Genomic DNA, 21328 nt, shown 5'->3' with positions numbered 1-21328 from the left:
AAAGGAAGGAGTCAATTAGATGAGAACATGGCACCGCATTCATTTGCGTCTTTCTTTTTTTTTTTTTTTGCGTATGAAAAATCGGCACGCTAATTGATTCATTATTCTGAGCTGAAAGCAATTATAAAGTTTACACTGCTCGCATTAGAAAGGTTGCTAGGTTGTTGACAGATTAGCGCCCTTGTGGGCATTTGGCACCGTAATTGCTCATTAAACACGGAGGTGGTACCGAGTTCCCAGACTGTCACACGACTAGTAAACATTTCCAACCCCCGACTAACCCGCCTCAGTCCAAACACGGCCCAATTAACAACAACCTGAGTACATGTTCCAGCTCCGTCTCGCCGTCAGACGTCTGTTCCGATTCTTTCTTTCCTTGTGCTTTTTTTAATTTCTTTTTTAAAATTTCTTTTATTACTTTGTGCATGTGAAAAATTCAGCTCTGCCTTTTGGTGACCTTCGGTTTCATAACAACTGTACATGAAATGCAAGGGGGAAAAAAATACTCCATACAGCATAAATATATAAATATATATAATATCGATTTGCAGCCGTCCGCCAAGGAGTACGCAGAGATGCTTAATTGCAACTCCCATAATGTGAAATTGATGAAGATCTTGTGGAGAAGATATTAACACATCAATGGAAGCCTTAACTCTTGAGGGAAAAGAGAGAGAGTGCGGGAGAGAGAGAGAGAGAGAGAGAGAGAGAGAGAGAGAATGTGAGAGTGAGAGGGAGGAAGTTAGAGAGAGGGAGGAAAGGAGAAAGAGAAAAAAAAGTGAGAGGGACAAAATGTGAGAAAAAGGGGTAGAGAGAGAGAGGGGTGAGGAGAAAGAAAGAGTGTGAGAGGGACAAAATGTGAGAAAAAGGGGTAGAGAGGAGGGCGGGAAGGAGAAAGAAAGAGTGTGAGAGGTACAAAATGTGAAAGTAGGAGAAAGAGGGAGGAGAGAGAAAAATTGAGAAAGAGGGATAGAGAGAGGTCTAAGAAAGAGAGAGAGAGAGAGAGAGAGAGAGAGAGAGAGAGAGAATGTAAAAAGGAAGAAAGACAGAATGTAAGAGGGATGAAATGTGAGAAAGAGGGAGAGGAGAGAACGAGAGAGAAAGGGAGAGAGAGAGAGAGAGAGAGAGAGAGAGAGAGAGAGAGAGAGAGAGAGAGAGAGAGAGAGAAAGTTGATCACAGATAGACTGATTAAGATGTAAATGCACTTCCTAAGACACGGCTGCATTTCTGTGCCTCTGAGCCACTGCACTGCAGAGGCAACATGAAGCTTTTTTCTTTTAATAACTGGATTGTTGCCATTTTTGAAAATCAACTGATGAAAAATAAAAGGAGCATTTTTTCCCTTGGTAACTAATGCAGTTTAAGGTTAAGATTTTCAGCTTTCAATTTTTTTTGCACAATTAAGATTCTGTGCCTTGTGCACCTTTGCACCTTAAAGATGTCGAGCGTGGACTCTTCCTGCTTCTGAACAGTTGGCGAGGGCAGAGGTCATGCTTGCAAAGTCTAATGAGATCTCTCTGAAGTTTAAAAAAAAAATCACCTTTTTGCACTTTCATAAGGGGATTTTTTTTTTGGGAGGGGGATTTTTATAACCCAAAAAAGTTGCAGTTTTACCTTCTCTGACACTGGAGACTCGAATATGATACAATCATATTTAAAAAGAACATTATTTTTAGCTTATTTTTTCTAGACCTAATAAGTGAGCTGTTACTATGAGACCGATATGCGGTTCTGTCACGAACTTTCTTTTTTAGCACAAAGCTGGAGGTACACAATTTTGTAGAACCCTGTTTCAGCATGACAATGGTCCTGTGCACAAACCCATCTCCATGAAGATATGGGAATGGATGCTGGTATGATAAGATATGGGATAAGGAATATAATAGCTTAGTGGTTAAGGCTCTGGGTTGCTGATTTGAAGATTGGAGGGTTCAAGCCCCAGTATCACCAAGTTGCCACTCTTGGGCCCTTGAGCAAGGCCCGTATCCTTCTGTACTCCAGGGGGCACTGTTTTATGTTTTATGACCATGAATTCTGACCCCAACTTCCAAACATTGGTGGTATATACAAAGAAAGTATGTGCTTTTATGCACATATGACAAGTATAAGGCCCTTTACATGTATATGGGAAGATATGGAAGATCTCGAGTCACCTCTGATCTGAAAAACTTTGGGATCGATTGGAATACTGACTACACCCCAGGCCTCCTCATCTCACCTACAACAGTACCTGACTTTACTTACACCCTTAGGAGGCTCCTATAACAGCTAATAAGGACTAAATGTGGAATGGAATGTTCAGGTATTCATATAGTGTATAAACTATTTTTATAGAACCTCATAACCAATCAGATTAAAGCATTTTGTCAGCGCCGGGGTGTAAAACAAGTGAATAAGTATAACATGGTGGTTCTGATAGACACTCACATTGTAATAGTAAAAAAGGTAAATGGCAGATGCACAGGATCACACTGAGGTCTGAAGAAAAAAAAAGACATATGAGACTAATAATTTTGGCAACTTTGTTGGAATGCCTCCTGCAACTCCAGAGGAGACACCAGGGTTTTCGGCTCAGGAGGAAATATGAAAGGCTGAGAAGTTTGTCTCGGAGAAACTACAGAGAAGTTCTTCGTTCTTTTATACAGGTAATCCAAAACTTTTCCTTGGTCAAAGTTTTAGATCAACCAGTTACAGCTTTTTTGCTCTTCTCTTAATTCTTAAACCACGTTGTTCAGGGTTTTGTGTTTATCTAATGCGCTCGTTAAATAAAAAAAAATCCCTTGTGTTTTTTGGGTTTAAGTATAGTTGTTTAAAAGGGTTGCGTTTAAGTGTTACGCAGAGAATGAACTGTTAAATGAACACGAACAAAAAAAAGCAAACGGATTTCCGATATACTATACGGACAAACGTTTTGGGACACCTGCGTTTTCAAGCCACCTGCGGTTCTTACCACAAAATTGGAGGCACACAACTGTATATGATGTCTTTGCGTGCGATAGAATGAAATTTGCCTTTTACTTTAATTAAGACCCAAATCTGTTCCACCATGAAAATGCCCCTGTGCACAAAGCCAGCTCCGTGAACATATGCTTTATAGGTTGGTGTGGAAGATCTTGATTGCCCTGCTATAGAACTCTGACCTCAACCCTACTGAACACCTTTGGGATGAATTGGAACTCTGACTGCATCTAAGGCCTCCTCACCTGACCTTACTAACACCCTTGTAGCTGAATGAGCAAAAACTCCACAAGTACACTCCAAAATCCAGCTGATCGTCTTCCAAGAAGTGTTGAGGTTATTATCACTGCAAATGGGAACTAAATATGAAATTAGATGTTTAGAAAAAACACATACCAATCTTATGATTGGGTGTCTATAAAGTTTTGTGCCATATAGAGTATCTAAAGAACTCAGAAAGCTAGTCATGTGATTGCTTGGTTAATTAGCCAAAAGACAGACAAACACTTGACTGGATGACAACAAAAATCATGTACACATACATGACACATATTACAACTGAGATTTTTTTCTTCATTCTGTATTTTTGCTAGCTAACTATGACTAGCTAGCCACTTGGGTTTCACAAAAAGTGTAATGCTACGTTCACATGTAGCGGTTTCATTGCTGCATGGCAACAGCTACTGTATTATGTAGTGGTTAATTGGAAGAAAAAGACCTAAGACTTCTGATGGGATGATCATGAGTTAAAATCCTGGGGCCCTGACCAAGGAACTTAACCCTCAACCGCTCAGTTGTATAAATGAGATTGATTAAAGTTGGATTCTGCAAAGAAAGATCTTCGGTTGCTTTGTTGATCTGGATCACTCAAGCTTTCATGAAACCATTGCATTTAAAAAAAAAAAAAACTTGTTTTACTGATGCTATATGTGTTTTTTTTTTTTTTTTCGTGAAACAATGGCACTGTTCCATAATCAAGCTAAAATCACGTAAGAAACAAAATGCTGCAAAGTCAGAATTGTGCAAAGCAGCACTCACACTAGACCTGCTGTGAAAATGATAGGCGTCCAGCAATAACAATGTTAGAACATACAGCTTGTTTACGTACACAGCAACACCGTGTATTTCCAATTCATCCCAAAGGTGTTTATAAAGTTTGATGTCAGAGCTCTACCGCAGCACACAAGATCTTCCACTCCAACCATTGTAAAGCAAGTCTTTATGGAGAACACGTTGTGCACAGGGGAATCATTGTGTTGGAACAAGTTTGGATCCCCAAGTTCAAGTGAGGGGAAAATTGGATTCTACATACATTCTACAGTGCAGGGTGACCCTAGCGTAACCGATAGACACTACTGCTTTAGAAATGCTCCGCCCACTTTGTGTGACCATTACTTAATTTCTAAATAGTGTTCAAGTCTGTAGCCTTGTGTGAGTTCTAAACCCTGATTTATATATATTAAAAAACGATATTCTGACTATTAAATCCTCACCCTGTATATAACTCAATGGTATGAAAATAAGGCTTTCTGTTTCTGTCTTTCTTTCAGATTAATCATAAAATATCAAATTCCCCAAAAGTTACATCCTGTCACATGTCCCGAAACATCTGGAGGCAGGAAAAGCTGTCATTACCACCTTATGCACACCTCAAACCTGCAATCACACCTTAACCATGATCTTCTGCTGCTCAGAGAATACCTCGCTGTGACTCTTTTCATTCTGATAGAGGAAAGAGGCATCCTGTCTCAGCCAGGGCACAGCTGTAGGTTAAGGGGTGGAAGGGTTAGATCAACAGCCCAGGAGGAACCTTCTTCTCTGTCTCTGTGCTCCAAAAGTATGAGCACACAACTAGTTATTAATCATATTAATAAATCCCACAGTTTGTATTAATGAATGCCTCCATACAGATCACTGCTTCAATGGAACGAGTTGATGACTTACATGTCTCTAGAACTCATCTAAATTTAAACACAAAATGGACAATAGTATTGTGACACCTCATTTTTCTAGCCATATGTGGTCTACCCCCAAACACTTTTGGTATAAATTGGAACTCTGACTGCATCCTAGACCTTCTCCCCCTACCTCAGTACCTGACTTTACTAACAACCTTGTAGCTGAAATCCCTAAAAGTGTCTAAAAGTGGAATAAGTTGTTCAAAAAGCACATTCGAATCTAATCATTAGGGTCACAAAACTGTTTGTCCATTTTGTGTAGCAGCGTATAGGTGTTATTATTAGGCATGGGAATTTACCAGCACAAAAAAGATGCCAAATAAAATGCACTGAAAAACAACAATTTTACACAATCCAAACTTTTTTTAAAGGATATCTGGAGATTTGTTAGTTTTGAAGCAGATGCTACACTTCGATTTATAGGATTTAGCAGAAAATGCCAACTAAAATGATGTACAGCTGAGGGTTATAGGTTTTGCTCAATGGCCAAGTTTTTGGTGTTACTTGGTGGCATTAGGATTTAAAAACGTGATTTTCTGATTCAGAGGCCAATGTTTTAACCATTAAGTTACCACATCCCCACACTGACCCAAAGATACCCACAGATGCTAAATAAAACCATTTCAAGACCCCACAGAACATAACAAAGAACCACAGAGGAACTATTTTGTTTTCTTAAATCCATACTTTTATTAAGAAAAGTTCACAAGAACCAACTATTTTCTACCCCTCATCAGTTTTACTACTCCAACAATACACATTTTCCAAAAGTAAGTGCTCCTTATATATATATATATATATATATATATATATATATATATATATATATATATATATATATATATATATATGTATATACAAATTCACAAGTATTTTTTTTTTTCAAAAAATGCTGCTTTTTTAAAAAAATAGATTTTAGTTGCTTTGGGTGGGGAAATGTGTCTAGAAAATCTGAAGCTCGATTTTTTTTTCCCACAACATGATTGAATCTTGTTAACTGGTAATATTAATGAGAAGTCCAAAAGCAGAATGAGACGAAATGCTAGCATCAAAGTCCCAGCATGCAATCCAGCGATATGGCTAGTGAGCGATGTTCGAGATGACAGGCGTGATGAAGACGAGTGAAAGCTGAAAGTTTTTTCAGAAGAGTGTATTCATGAGAATGCAAGAGACAATCAGGAGAGATTCAAGTGCTGCTGCATCTCTTTATTGTTCCTGTATAGATAAATCGCACTGCACCACTATCAGTCCAGTACCATTGTGGGCAATGTAGAAGCCCAAGTAAAAAGATTTCATTAGAAGACATCTCCTGAACACTGTTGAGGAGCAGATGTTAATTCTAAAGATAAATATACGACGCGTACAGGATGGACTTTTCCCTTAAAGAATGTGCGTTCTTTTGGAAAGTTTTTCTTCTCCGTGACATGACTTCCCTTGAGGTTTTTTTACTTGGTGAACTTTTGCCACCCAGGCAGCACTCCATTGCTGTTTTTAATTAGAATATAGTCTCGACTGGGTCAGTAATACCTTCTGTCTTGGAGGCTGGGAGCTGAATATGAATGAGTGTGTGAGATACAGTGATTCTGCTCAAGCATGTATGTGTGTGTGTGTGTGTGAGTGTGTTATTAGAAATTATTCTAGCTTATGTTATAGAGGGAAGTCCCAGCATAATTACCTGCTAGTGAAATTATAGTGCGTGGAATTACTTGCTTTTACTTGACATGAGTTTTCTTTTAATTACCGACTGCTGTAGGTTGAGATGGGAATGTAATTAGTACAGCGACGGTGTGGTGCATAATATTAGAGCAATCACATCTTTGTCCGATCGTTGATTCATTTTCTATAATAGCCGCTCTGACAGCAGTGCAGCTGTGAATCACAGGCTTATATTGCATTATGGTCAGTGTCAGTAATGGATTGTGATTGGCTGGAAGTAAGGTGTGTTTTCAGACTGTTGAACGCACAGGTAGTTTATGGTCAGTTTAATCAGCGTTCTAATTAAATAGCTGACACTTAATACAGTCTGAAAGTCTGTACAGGTAGTACAAACTTTTTATATAAAGACAAAACTGAGCTAGCTGAGGGAAGTGGTGTCTCAGTGGTTAGGGCTCTGGGTTACTGATCAAATGGTTGGGGTTCCAAACTGCAACTCTTGGGGCCCTTGAGCAATGCATTTAACCCTCTGTGACCCCAGGGATGCCATATCATGGCTGACCCTGTGCTCTGACCACAACTTTCTAACACATATATATATATATATATATATATATATATATATATATATATATATATATATATATATATATATATATATATATACGTTATATATAATATATATCAATGCATGATATAAGGTGATAATCCACAGCTAGGTGTGAGACGTTATAGCATTTTAATGTGCTTTGCTTAACCCCGGGCCATTATTCACCCCCACATCATGCAGTAAAATGGTGTAAGACTCAGCTAGCAGTGGATTATCACTCATAATCAGTTACTCTGAATCTTATGTAACAGAATGTTCAGTCAAGGTGCTCTAGGTGATGTTAATTTAACACTTCACGGAAAGACTTTCAAGTTGATTAACCCCTGCCCCTCCCCTCTGATAGAACTGTGCCGTGTGCCGTGTGCCGTGTGTCGCGTTTAATGCAAAAAAAAAAGGAAACAAATTCTTTCTGTGGTTCAGACCTGATATTTTCGATCTATCGGCTGCAATATGATTCATGTACAGCGAGCTAATAGCACAAGTCGTATTCATTATCACGAGGCTGCTTTGCAAGGCAAATGCAGCGAACTGCCTCGCCTCGGCGTGCCGTTTCAGAGGAACAAGAGGCATCGACGGTGGCGGAACAGACATCCTGTCAGTGGTGTCAACATTTGATTTCCTTCTGACAGGGGAACGAGGGGACGGACCATGTCACAGAGTCACTCGCGCACAATTACCTCAGGGTCAGCACGGGGAAATTGCCTTCAGCATTGATCATTTCCTGTCCCGGATAATTGACCCTCCTTACATCCTGAGGGTTACACCATCTCACTGTTTAGATTCTCCGGCAAGTGAAAAAGGTCGTGACCTCGTGGCTTGGTCTCGATCTCACTTTTCCCACTCGGGTACTTGGCAAGGTGTTAAACCAAAAGCATGCAACCTTTTCTATTTTGCCTTATTAAACACTTTTGTTTGCATTCCAAGTCTCTAAGAGCTCCGTTTCAGATGTATTATCGTGCATATTACCAGTATTGCTCAAGGGGCTCGCACGGCCGTGCACTCCAAGCGTGCAGATTAATTATAAAAGTGTAGTTTATAACCATTGTCTGGGAAGTTTCATGGCTCGAGTCTTATTTACCACCGATTGCATAAGAAGCTTTATCTGCTCATCAGTGGGCGGCTCGGGCTTTACAAAGTGGTCCGGTTTGTTGGAAAGTGGTTTATAGAAAGGCAGTTTAACACCTTTTGTTGTCTTCTTTATGCACTTCAGTGAGATTTTGAGGGGTGAGATGTTGGAGGTGATGGCAGATTTGACCTTAAAAACATGCTCTCTTAAAGCAATCCAAATCGAGCCACAGGAGAAAAAAGATAAACGGAGGATGAAAAACCTCGTGAATCTGGATTTGTTGCTTATTGGTTCATACAGACGTACAGCACGAGGTACCGAGTGTGTGATGTTTCTCCACAGAAATGTCACAGAGACATAAGATAAGACAAACGAAAGAACCAAATTCTCATTTCTGCATTTAGATTTCGTTCACACTGATATTTTTTTCATCCATCTTTGCATTCTTTATGAGAATAAAGCTCCAGAGGTGCACTTAGTAGTTTAATATAACCCTATTGCTCACAGTAAATAATTTATTATTTAACACACGGCTCTGTGCAAAAGACTGCGGCGCTTCGCTGAGCGAAGATGCCCTGCAAATGTAAAAATAATGAAAAAAAAAGATGTCTTAATATAAAAAATGACTAGAAACAGCACTAAACATCTACTAGCAGAGTAGAAGTAAAATAAAAAAAAAAAAAAAAAAATCAATATTCAGTTTCTTTGTATATATTAGTTCGATCAGTTTAGAAGGAAATGACATTGATGTCAACTTTTTTGTTGCGCATCCGCTTGCTATCAGCGTAAGAAATGAAGGGTATTCTTTTTAAAAAAAAATGAAAAAAACAACAACTAAAAACTCATTCTGACAGGCATTGGACACCAGGAATTATTGTACCAACTGAATTATTTTTCACAAACCGTATTTATTTTTTGTATTTTCGTGCTCCAGCGGTTTACGTGTTCTCATCTTTAGTTTTATAAAACTGATAACGGCATTATTTTTAGAATACATGATGTGGCCAAAAGTATTGGGACACCCAACTTTTCAGAATTAGAAAAAGCTTTATCACCAAAGACTTTGACTCGGCATCAGGAGCTTCCAGTGCAGAAGTACAGACATAATGTATCAGAATAGTGAACCAGACAGTTAAATAATGCAATATATATGGAGTAAAACTGTTGTTAAATAAATGTACAGATGTTATTTACAAGTGTTCAGTTTACAAATGGATTATTGGATTCTATGTACAAATAAACAAGTTATGATGGACAATGTGTAGTTATGAATATTTTAATCGTTCATGCTGATTATAGCCTGCGGGAAAAAGCTGTTTTGGTCAAGTCAAGTTTATTTTTATAGCGCTTTTCACAACAGACCTTATCTCAAAGCAGCTTTATGATTGTGGCAAGGAAAAACTCCTTTAGAAGTCATGAGGAAGAAACCTTGAGAGAAACCAGACTTAAAGAGTCTCACGAGTGTGATTATAAATCTTTAAACAATAGAGAACACTGGATTTTGTGCCGGCTGTTCTGGTGGACGGAGCTCTGTAGCGCCGACCAGAGGGCAACATATCGAAGAGAGACTGGGCTGAGTGTGTGGGGCCCAAAGTGATATTCTTAGCCCTTTTCTCCACTCTTGATGAGTAAAGCTCTTGGAGCACTGGGCAGTGGGGCACGAATAATCCTCTCAGCATACCTGACTGTCCGCTGTAGCTTCTTGATGTCTGATTTGGTAGCTGAACCAAACCAGACAATTATAGATCTACACAGGACAGACTCTATCATGTCGTTATTTCAGATATTATTTCAGACTTTTTCAACTTTTGGGTTCTTCCCCAAACTGTTACCACAAAGTAGGAAGCAAACAATAATATTGATTATAAAAAAAATATAAAGTTGTCCAAGGAAGGAACAGTGGTGGACAACAGTGGACGACAGGGTGATGCACGTGGGGGGCGAAGTCTGGCTCGTGTGGTCCAACAGACGAGCTCATGTAGCTTAAATTGTTAAAGAAGTTAATGCTGTTATTGCTCGATGGGTCAGAACTGTTTCGGAAACAAAAGGGGGACCAACACAATATTAGGCAGGTGGTCATAATGTTATGCCTGATCTGTATTTATAGCAATTATAGCATTGTCAGATGCCCTTATCCAGAGCGACTTACCACTGAGCAGTTGAGTGTTAAGGGCCTTGCTCAAGGGCCCAGGAATGGCAGCTTGGTGGTGGGATTAATATTTGTGATCTTCTGATCTAGAGTTCAACGCCTTAACCACCAAACTACCACTTCACCTCAATACAGAGCTGAACTCTTGCAGAAGTCATGCAGAATTCATGCAGCTCTTGAGTGTCCTGCTATAGAGCTCTGACCTCAACTCTACTGAAAACCTTTGGGATGAAGTGAAACTTTGAGGCCTCATCACCTCACCTTCATCAGTACTTGGATTAACTGACACCACTGTTAGTTAAAAATCTTCCGAGAAGAGTGGAGGTTATTATAACAGCAAATGGGGACTAAATGTGTGATGGGATGTTCAAAAAGCACATCCAAATATTATGGTCTGTGATAAAGATACATATTAAAATGCTCACAGTAACAGGAACCAGAAACCAAAGGATCAGATGAGTTGCACATCCGGCAGCTCTGGGATGCGATTGTGATTGTAATGCAGGACGGGGCGTATTGTGTATCGTACGCTAATCGACCATCTGTTTCTCATTACCGCAAAAAAAAGCAAAAACACAGGAATCGATTTACAGACACAGTGATGCTAATACGTGAATAAGACTTCCAACTCGTGCAGTCTGAGATCATCTCTACGGCTTTTAGGATTTTTTTGCCAGTTTGTATCATTAGTGATGTTCGGAGTGCTTCTGGGAAGTTTGTCGTTGCTCCGACTTGTGTTTCTGGCGTTTTGAGAGACGACGGCTAGCCGTGTTAGCAAGACACTTAGCGTAAGTGCCTCCTGCATTTACAGGCGTAAAAAAGAAAAAAGAAAAATAGATAAATAAAATAAATAATCCTGTTCTAATCGACATCTTTCCTTCTTTTGACTGGAAGCATTCACTATGTGTTCATGAAAGCAATTGATTTTTTTCTTTTTTTCTTTCTTTTACAGTTTTTCTCCTTGAATGCAGCCAGACGTCTAGCCAGGAAGCACAGAGCAGAAGAGCAGGAGAGCAGGACTGTGCAGCTTCAGTGGCAAATGAACATAAAAGTACACCATTTTCTCCTTTTGATAAGAACTACTTATAGAAAATCAATCTCCATTCACACAATTCTTTTTTTTTTTCCCCAGCTTGTATTAAGCGTATTGTGTTACAGTGTTGTGTGCAGAGGCGGCTGGTGGAAGTGTGTGTAGAGGACTGAAAAATATATATAAAGCATTAGATCAGTTTATTTGCTGTGAACAGAAACCTAAAGGAAGACGACTTTTAGATTTTTGTATAACTTAGTGCAACAGCTCTTAAACACACCCACACATCCACAAATCCACACACACACACACACACCCACACACACATACTAGACGGAAAAGTAAAGCTGATTTCCTGCAGTTTGTAGATCATGCAGCCAGTCATGAGTCACATGATTACACAAATTAGTCTTACTCACACACACACACACACACACACACACACACACACACCCACACACACATACACACACCCAAAACCTGTAAAAAATTTAAAATAATTGTACAATTTTGTCGTATTGATATCGTCATCGCAAGATCGCAAAATCTGTGGAACCATAATAACTCAAGGACCACCAGGCAGGAGAGTTCAAATTCTTTGTGGTTTATCTTAATTTTTAAATCTTAACTAATATATAAAAATATATAGATATGTGTGTGTGTGTGTGTGTGTGTGTGTGTGTGTGTTATTATTATTATTATTAGAATTATTATTAGAATTATTATTATTAATTAATATTATTATTATTATTATTTTTTTATTATTATTATTATTATAAAGAAATGATGCATATTCAAAAATGGTGAGACCAGAAAATATTAATAATAATAATAAAAATAATAATAATATGTCAGCGTGATGAAGCATGCCAGGTTTCAATGTTCAGTAGCGGCGAGATGATGGATCTCACGCTGCTCAGAAATAAGTGTCATGAAAAAGAATGCGACTCTGGAATGAGCACCAATAAATCTCGAAGACGTTTGATGCCTCCAACGCCGATGCGACCCCAGGACCGAGCGTTTCCTGATTAAATCTGAACACATCAATACCATCCAGTGAGTGAGGAGATGAAGAAGTAGAAGAAGAAGGAGAAGAGGAAAAAGAAGAAGATGAAGGAGGAGGAAGAGGAAAAGAAGAAGAAGGTGAAGGAAGTGGGAAAAAAAAGACAACAGAGGCTGTGAAAAGTCCTGGAAAAGGCCTGGTCCTGCAGGACTTTATAAGAACATGTTTTTTTTCTCTCTCTCCCTAAAGCCTAGTGATATTAACTATTCATAAGAAAACATTATGCAGATGTTTATGGCCTGGGTTTTGGGCCAAAGTCTATACATTCTCCTCGCTCCTGATATTGAACATATGCTGTGAAAATGACCCTAAGCGTAAACAAGAGGAAAAATAAATAAAATAAATATCACACACACACACACACACACACACACACACACACACACAGACACATACTGTATATATACGTGTGTATATACATATACAAATATACACACACAGACACACACACACACACACAAACACACACACACACACACACACACACACACACACACACACACACACACACAGAGGATAAAGCTCAACACTAAGCACAAATCTGATGCCACAAATGGACCTCATGCAATATTATAGAAGTCAGATTTCATATGAATGCTAAAGGAGTTTGGGCATTTGCTCGTTATTAATTAATTAATTTATTTATTTAGCAGAAACTTTCTTTCACACACACACACACACACACACACACACACACACCTGCCAGACTTGAAACTTTCCCCTTACCCAAGGTGGTAATTGAACTCATTTAGCTCAGTGTGTAATCAGCTCATTTTTGTGCTAGCTCTATACAGATCGACTTTGTTCATAGATCAGCATCCGGAGCCATCGATAAATCTAATTCCTTTTTTTTTTACTCCTCCTCTCGTTACCTTTAATCACTTGAGACGCTTTAGGGAAGTAAATTAGAATGCGTCAGTGCATTAATCACAGGGTTTTCTCACATTGTGGAGGTTCAGACGTGCGTGCATATGTGTGTGTGTGTGTGTATGTGTGTGTGTGCATGCGCAATTTTCCGATTTTGGTCTTGTCACATTATTGTATTGGATCCCAATAAAATCTCCTCTCAGATCTCTGTCTGACTCAGAGCGAGTGATCTTCAGGTCAGATTATAGATTCTATAATGCTAGTCCTGCTATTATAGATGACGGCTACATTCTGCTCTGGTCCGCAGAGACACTCGCTTTGAAAACAAGCTAGCATAAGCATTGTTCAGCTGTTTGTCTGAGGTAATGAAATGATTTTTTCCGGTCATTTACATGTTTTCTTTAGATTTTGTGGTTGCGCTAAACAGACTTAAAAGTGTCCTGTGAGTTTTGTGTCATTTTGTGACATTCAAAAACATGTACATGCCTGAACGCTAATTCTTGATTAGCCTGGATTATTTTAGTTCTGGTTTCAAAAGTAAATTTTTTTAACACTGTCATGCTAGTTCGGATTCAATTATGCGTGTTTGCCTGCTCAGTTGTCTAGTAAATGACATAATTGGGGAGTGGTGGCTCAGTGGTTACGATGCTTTGGGGCAAATAAAGGCTATTTTATAATTGCAAATCTCTCTGGGAATTGGTATGTAAAAGTTTTAAAAATAGCTTTGTTTTACAAAAAATATACTTTATTGATCTATGTTTATAGACTTATAGACTATCACCTTCGAAATAGTCCGCTTGCACAGCACTACAGCACTCTCAGTGTTCCCACCTTTTCTGAAATATGTCCTGGAAGTCTTCTTTTCTAAGCGTGTGAAGCACCTTCTGCGATTCGCATTGGAACTCCACAATGGTGTCAAAACGGCAAGCTTTGAGCTGGATCTTCATGTTCGTGAAATCCACAGGAGCCAAGCATGGTGAGTAGGGTGGGTGTGGAAGTGAGAGCATGTTGTTTCCGTCATGGAATCTCACATGTGAAGAGAGCTTATTGACAGGGTGGGCACGTGGTCAGAATAGCACCAGTTGCACAGCTCACGATGTACACTAGCACACTGACAAATGAAAGTCGGTGCTCCCTGTGACTGTGCGTATTTTCTTAACTATTATATATATATATATATATATATATATATATATATATATATATATATATATATATATATATAATATAAATTAAGACAGTGTGAGGTGGAAACTCACCACATTCACCGTTGCTTAATTTCCTAGAACAGCACACCACAGATTAAACTATTCTATATTTAATGACCTGAAAGACCAGCAGAGATGCAAACAACCACTGACACACCAGCAGCCTGGAAAGTTCTCCATTATGTCTATTATGCTAATGCATCTGAATGATCACATCCTGCTTTATTACAAATACGTTCCAAATGGCGTTCAGAAAGTCTCTAAAGCGAAGCGCTGACTGATGTGTGCGCTCCTGCTTCCCTGCACAGATTTCTCTATAAATCTCTGAACTCTTCGCCAATCACCAGTAAACAGGTAAACATCATTGATGTTTCCTTCTGCTTGCCTGCTTTCTGCTTAATCCCTCTTTCATCGATCGGGGCTGCATTGACAGGCCAGGCAGGGCCACAGCGTGCTCAAAAGAGATTGCGTCTGCTCAAACTTTTCTCGCCTGTAACTTGCATTCAGCTGGAAACGCCGGCGAGACGCCTCCTCCCGGGCTCGCGCAGAGCAATGAAAGGAGATATTCAGCGCTATTTGGTGCATTAGTAAATTTTAAGTGTGATTCATCGGCCATCCTACAGCGCTAAAGTAATAAAAAAAAAACCATAAATAAATAAATAAATAAGCCCAAGCGGGGTCTTTTTTGTTCGGCGATTAATGACTTACAGCATGACACCGCTTGGAACACACGCTGCTTTCGCACGGGTAATTGCGTATTATGTGAAAGTGTGCTTAAAAATAGTAGCTGGAGTTTCACAATCATCCCCAAGCACAAGAATATTTGTCTTATCCACTTTATTAATCTTATAAGCCGACTTCAGGATCCCTGAGGTGATTTTTTATTTATTTATTTATTTTTTTCCCCTTAAACCACAGGCTCACCTAGAACATCCTGAGTTTTAGGTCGATTCAGAATGGATGTGGCAACGACTGAAGGCAACGCCAGAGCACCAGAGCTTGTTGCCATGGATTTCTTTCGCCTCCCCTGTTGCCAGTAGCAACAGATCCATTCCCCAGCCGCCAGCATGTTCTGTGCTACAGTAAGCCCTTACACATCCCTAACCCTAGTGCTTTAAATGAATAATCAAAGTACTACAACTGCCATGAGTGCTGAAGAGTTCATAGTTTCGTTTGGAACAATTCTGGCTCTTAAATCAAATTAAAATTAAAGAAAAGAAAAGAAACATGCCAATGAGAATATCACTTATTTAGCCATTTATTCTATTTATTAAATGCAGCAGGACAAATTATATAAAATTTGATACTACTTTGATTCAAAATTTGATTCGATTTCTGCTCAGCGCAACTCACCTCACATTACCAAGAAAAAAATAAAAATAAATCCAAGCCTTTTTGGGGGTTTGCATGTTTTTTGTTTTGTTTGTTAACAACCAAAAAGATCACAGTCCTGCAGTCACAGGGTTGAAGCTAAATGCTAAAATTTTAACTGGATAACTTCAGAAGCAAATGATTGTCTTAATTTTTTTGCATAATGTGTATTTTCTTGGGAGTATCTTGGAAGTAAGAGATAGCAAAGAGTATGGATTAAAAGGGTGCCGATAATTTTGCCACACACACACACACACACACACACACACACACACACACACACACACACACACACACACACACACACACACATACATACATACATACATATATATATATATATATATATATATATATATATATATATATATATATACACACATACATAACTCTAGATAACATTCTTCTTCTATAATGTGTGATAAGGTTGAAGATCACATTGCAAGGGATATGAGAGTATTCCTTCAAACACAATCTCTCCAGGTTCTTCAAATTTCAAGTTCCATACTGACATGCAGATTAAGCTTTTAGAGGTAGTCTGCTGTTCATTTAATATCTGTAATATTTGATAGAGTTCATGATACCATGTATCCTAACCTGATGTCCAGGTCCACTGGCAAAAAAAAACATAAAAAACAAAAACAAAGTGTTGGACAGTAACAAATTAAATGTAATTTGTTAGTGCACTAAAGTAGACACTAGTAGACACTTGACGGGTGACTTCATGACCAGGAAGCTATAAAACATGCATGCGGTGGAGCTGACACTAGCACTAGCCTTTGGTTTTCCTCACTCACACCATGGTACAGATGTCGCCGAGGCTGCGCCTGTATGCCTCCCCCCATTGAGCTGCTCCCAGGAGTTCTGGAGAGAGTCTGCCAGGAAGGAGCCCGTCTCCTGCCCGGAGTTATAAAGGCTGTGGTCTCTCTTATAAAGCCACTGGTCTCTCTACCGAGGAGGTAGAGACCCTTCTCCAGTCCAGAGGTCCCTCCATGATGAGGTCGTTTATAACTAAATGGCACCTGTTCTCTGTGTGGTGCGAACATCACTAGTTGGACCCAGTTAACTGGCTGGTTGATTTAGTACTGGAGTTCCTTCAGGAGCAGTTCACAGTAGGGTTGTCTACTTCCACCCTGAAAGGTTATGTGTCCACTATCACGGCTTATTGTGCTCCGCTTGCCTCGGTGACAAGTTTTCTGTGCAGCACCCGAAGGCTGAGGCCCGGGACGTGACCCAGAGTGCCTGTGTGGGAATTGGCCGTTTTTTTACAGCCCCTGTCTAAGCTTCCCTTCGGTTTTCTGCCAGACAAGACTGCCTTTCTTCTGGCTTTCTCCCCCCTGAAGAGGGTGGGGGACCTTCAGGCTCTTTTCATGGCCTGGTGTTCACCCCCAGTATGGCCAGTGCCTTTCTCTACCCCAGACAGGGGTACGTTCCTAAGGTGCCCTTCGGTTCACCAACGACTTGTCGTGCTATCAGGCCTTCTATCCTCCTTCTTTTCAGGCCCTTGGCCAGGAGAAGCTAAACCAATTGTGTCTGGTACAAGCATTGGATACATACGTCTACAGGACAGAACTGTGGAGGAAGTTGGAGCAGCTGTTCGTCTGCTACAGTCCCTATAAAAAAAAGGGCTCTCTGTGAACAACCCTCAGCAGGTGAATTGTGGATGCCATCTTATCCTCATATGAGTATTTTGGTCTCCACCTTTTGGGTCAGAGCTCACTCTACTTTGAGTTTGGTGGCCTCTGCAGCCTGTTCCTCTGGAGTTCCCCTTCAAGACATTTGCAATGCTGCAGGCTTTGTACGCCACTTTTGTCAGGTTCTATAACGTTGACTTTAGAGCCACTCCTGGCCCCTCCGTTCTTTGGTCTAGCTGTGCCCAACCACACTAAGCAGGGACTGGTCAGACTGATGTGATTGGACTCTCGTTCTGATGCACATTTTATAGCTTCCTGGTCACCCTGCCGGTGATGTTGTGCCTCTTCGTTGGACAGATAACACACGTGATTCAGAGCGCGGACAACGCAGAAGCTTTTCCAAAGCGTTGTTGACGCAGCGTTCTGTTCCCTGCAGGGACCTGAGTTACATATATAACCTAGAAACGTTCTTGCTTATTGTCCTGATTGTGGAAAAGGGCATTATCAATGCTTTTGTTATATTCTTATAGTCATTTGACTATCACATATTACAGCTTTATTCTTTAGTCATCCCCATTGTAAGAAATAAATAAAGGAATCTGGTTTTTGTGTTACCTCATATTCATACCTCTGTGAAACAGGAAGTCATGCTTGAACAATTTCCTGTTCCTAGTCATTCAAGTGTACTAAAAATATAAAATATTAATGGAATAATAATGTAGGAAATGTTTCAGGTCCCTCATCAGACATTATAGGAAATAAACTCAGAGCTGTTATCTTGGCAAAGGTAGAGAGAACAAAGTATTGACTAAAACACGCATATTTAACAAAGAAACTGTGTTGTGTTTGCAATTGCTTAATATCTACGAGAGCAGAATATTTTAGTGAGATTTTTTGACACAGCTTTCTTTGATCATATTTGCAAAGGTTGCCAATTTTTGTAAAAAGTGGACAACACATTTTGTTTGAAATCAAACCAACTGACTCAACTGTCATTGCTATTACTTCGGTGTTAGGATGTGAAGTACATTCTATAGTACATCGATTCCATCAAGGCACTGAGATTTCAGTTCCTGCTGTGGTTTTGGAGCCAGATTTGGAGTTCATCGTTGTTATTAAAATGCCAGGATGAGAGCCAAATGCTAGTGCTAAGTGAGTCCTGGCAAATGGCCACCTCTCATTTATTATTCAGGTACACTAATTTCAATTACACTCTTCTTTCTCTTATACGCCATAGTCCACCTGAGTCGCCGGCTAATCGAATCCACAATCTACTGTTCATTCTGCAGTGATTTTATTAAATCTTTTTAGTCATATTTGAATTTTGATTCATTTCAACTAATTTCATAGACTAAAGATATTGTTGTAGGTGCGTGTGTGTGTGTGTGTGTGTGTGTGTGTGTGTGTGTGTGTTTTATTAACACTATTTATGAGTACCTGTAGTGTTAAAATGCCTGTAGTGAAATTAAAATTAAATAAATGTACCGTATTTCCCGGACTATAAGCCGCTACTTTTTTCCCACGTTTTAAACCCCGCGGCTTATACAATGATGTGGCTAATTTATGGATTTTTCCGGGGGTTTTCCCGGTTTCACAAGCTTCAAGCCAAAACACTAAGCCGCATAACAGTAGACCAATGAAATTGCCGAACGGGTTCAGGTGAACCAATGAAATTCTTTATATTAAATCACGCTTCCACTGAATTGGGCCGCACCACATCATAAATATGGATAATGTGCCTCTGACGTTTGACCTGCCGCTCACTCGGACTGTCAACAGGAAATGCGAATCATTCGTCACTCTGAAAACAACAGGGCATGAAAAAACGCACTTCACCTGTGATCTGAGCTGCACGGCATCAGGAGAAAAGCTTCACCGATGGTGATTTTTAAACGCACGATGATGCCAAAAGATAAACTCTAGAGAGAAATAGTTGTGAAAGGAAGGAGGAAGACAGTGAACAATGACTTTCTTGGTAGGCTGCTGTTTAGATACAAGCCGTTGTAACAGACACTGTCTTTCGTTAAAGCCTGTGTAAAGTTCATTAGTTTCAATGTAGGAACCTGTGGCTTATAGACAGGTGCGTCGTATTTATGTTCAAAATAAAAATCTTTGTAAAATTCAGTGGGTGCGGTTTATATTTGGGTGTGTTTAATAGTCCGGAAATTACGGTAGTAAAGAAGGTTGAGTAGAGGAACAAGAATGACTAGATGCATTCAAAAATCCTAGAAACACTACTGATAGCTATGCTGTTATTATAATGGCTATATGGCTAAAGGTTGTGGACATCTGGCCATAAGATTTGTACATGGTTTTTGAATATCTCATTCCACATTTACTTATAATAGCCTCCACTAACATGGGAAGACATTCTACTGGATTTTGAAGAGTACAGTACATGGACATGTAAGCTCAGCAGATGTTTGACTGATGTTTGATGTTCATAAATTCAGCCACCACACCCACATGCATACAGATAAGTGAGAAATGTTTAGATTTCACTAGCAATTTTCTTTTTTTTTGGCTGCTCCCGTTAGTGGTCGCCACAGCGGATCATCCGAGATTTCAATAGCAATTAATATGAAAAAAACTGTCATTATGATAATAATGTGCTTTTAATAGGCTATATGTTTCTAGAAAAGTAATGCTCATTTGTCTGTACAGTGCAAAACAGAATAATTAACTAATCTAGCATTAGGAGGCATAATAAATACATTTAAAATCATTATGCTCCTCACAGAAAAACGTTTAGGGACCCCTGCTCTAATCTGTAGTAATATATACTCTACATTTTGTTTAATCTCTAAGTGTAGATGTGATTAAAATCCTATAATCGACTCTCAAATCTCAGTTTACTGCTCCAAATTGTAGCTCTCCTTTACTCTAATATTAAATCTAAACGACATACTCTTGAAATAACTCATATATATACTTCATTCAGAGATACATTACTGCATACACTGCAAGAACCTTAACCTATATATAATCTAAACTTCCCCATTAATCTGTTCACTACTCCACTCCTTGCAGCTTCCTCGAAGCTCCAGTGTACTATGCTCATTACTCTTTACTCCTCGATCCTCCCTGCTCTAACGGCTCTAATCAACAGTACCCATTAGAATCACAAATCATGCATTCGCAGAACTTGTAAACCACAGACTACCAACGCAACTGATGTCAACTGTAAAATACATAACAAAATATAAATATAGATCTAGATAGATAAACAGGGAGTGTGAGAGGACTCGCGGTGACTCACTCAAGCCCATTAGCGCTGTGCTCCTCCGGTGTCCCTCAGGCACACTGCGGCGAACCTCACAGCTATATCTGCTTCGTGTTCTTCTCCTCATACAGCCACCATTAACTTTTCATCATGTAGAAGGAATTCCAAGCACTGCATCCTGAGCAGGAATTCGATTACCATGGGCGTGGTCGGATTGGCCTCGTGGTCAGCGCAGGTGTTTGAGATGCTATAAATAAGGAATGCTTAAAAAAGTCTCACCCTGTGGCTTATATAAAGAGGATTATACACTTAGTATATACACTATATTCAATACTTAGTAGAGTCTGAATCCCGCTCTGGTCTTGGCAATCTTTAATGTCTCTTAAGTGTTGCAGTGTTACAGTGTTACAGTGTTGATAAAAGTATTGGGACACCTGGCTTTACTAGCTATATGTGTTTTTCCCCAATCTGTTGCTACAAATCTAGAGACACACACTTGTATATAGTCTTTGGATGTTGTAGCATTACATTTTCCAT

At 39.4% G+C, this 21328-nt stretch overlaps 1 long non-coding RNA gene across 1 annotated transcript in view; it reads right to left on the bottom strand.

Annotated features, from left to right (window-relative positions):
* Positions 1-20888, bottom strand: part of LOC124393830 — a 44463-nt gene extending 23575 nt beyond the window's left edge. The window contains exon 1 of the long non-coding RNA XR_006927389.1: positions 20828-20888. This is a non-coding gene — a long non-coding RNA (uncharacterized LOC124393830). The remainder of the gene's footprint in view (positions 1-20827) is intronic.
* Positions 20889-21328: the final 440 nt, after the last annotated feature.

The sequence above is a fragment of the Silurus meridionalis genome, chromosome 11, assembly GCF_014805685.1.
Source record: "Silurus meridionalis isolate SWU-2019-XX chromosome 11, ASM1480568v1, whole genome shotgun sequence".
NCBI lineage: Eukaryota > Metazoa > Chordata > Actinopteri > Siluriformes > Siluridae > Silurus > Silurus meridionalis.
The sequence above is the reverse complement of the archived record's forward strand: the minus strand, read 5'-3'. Positions and strand labels throughout refer to the sequence as shown.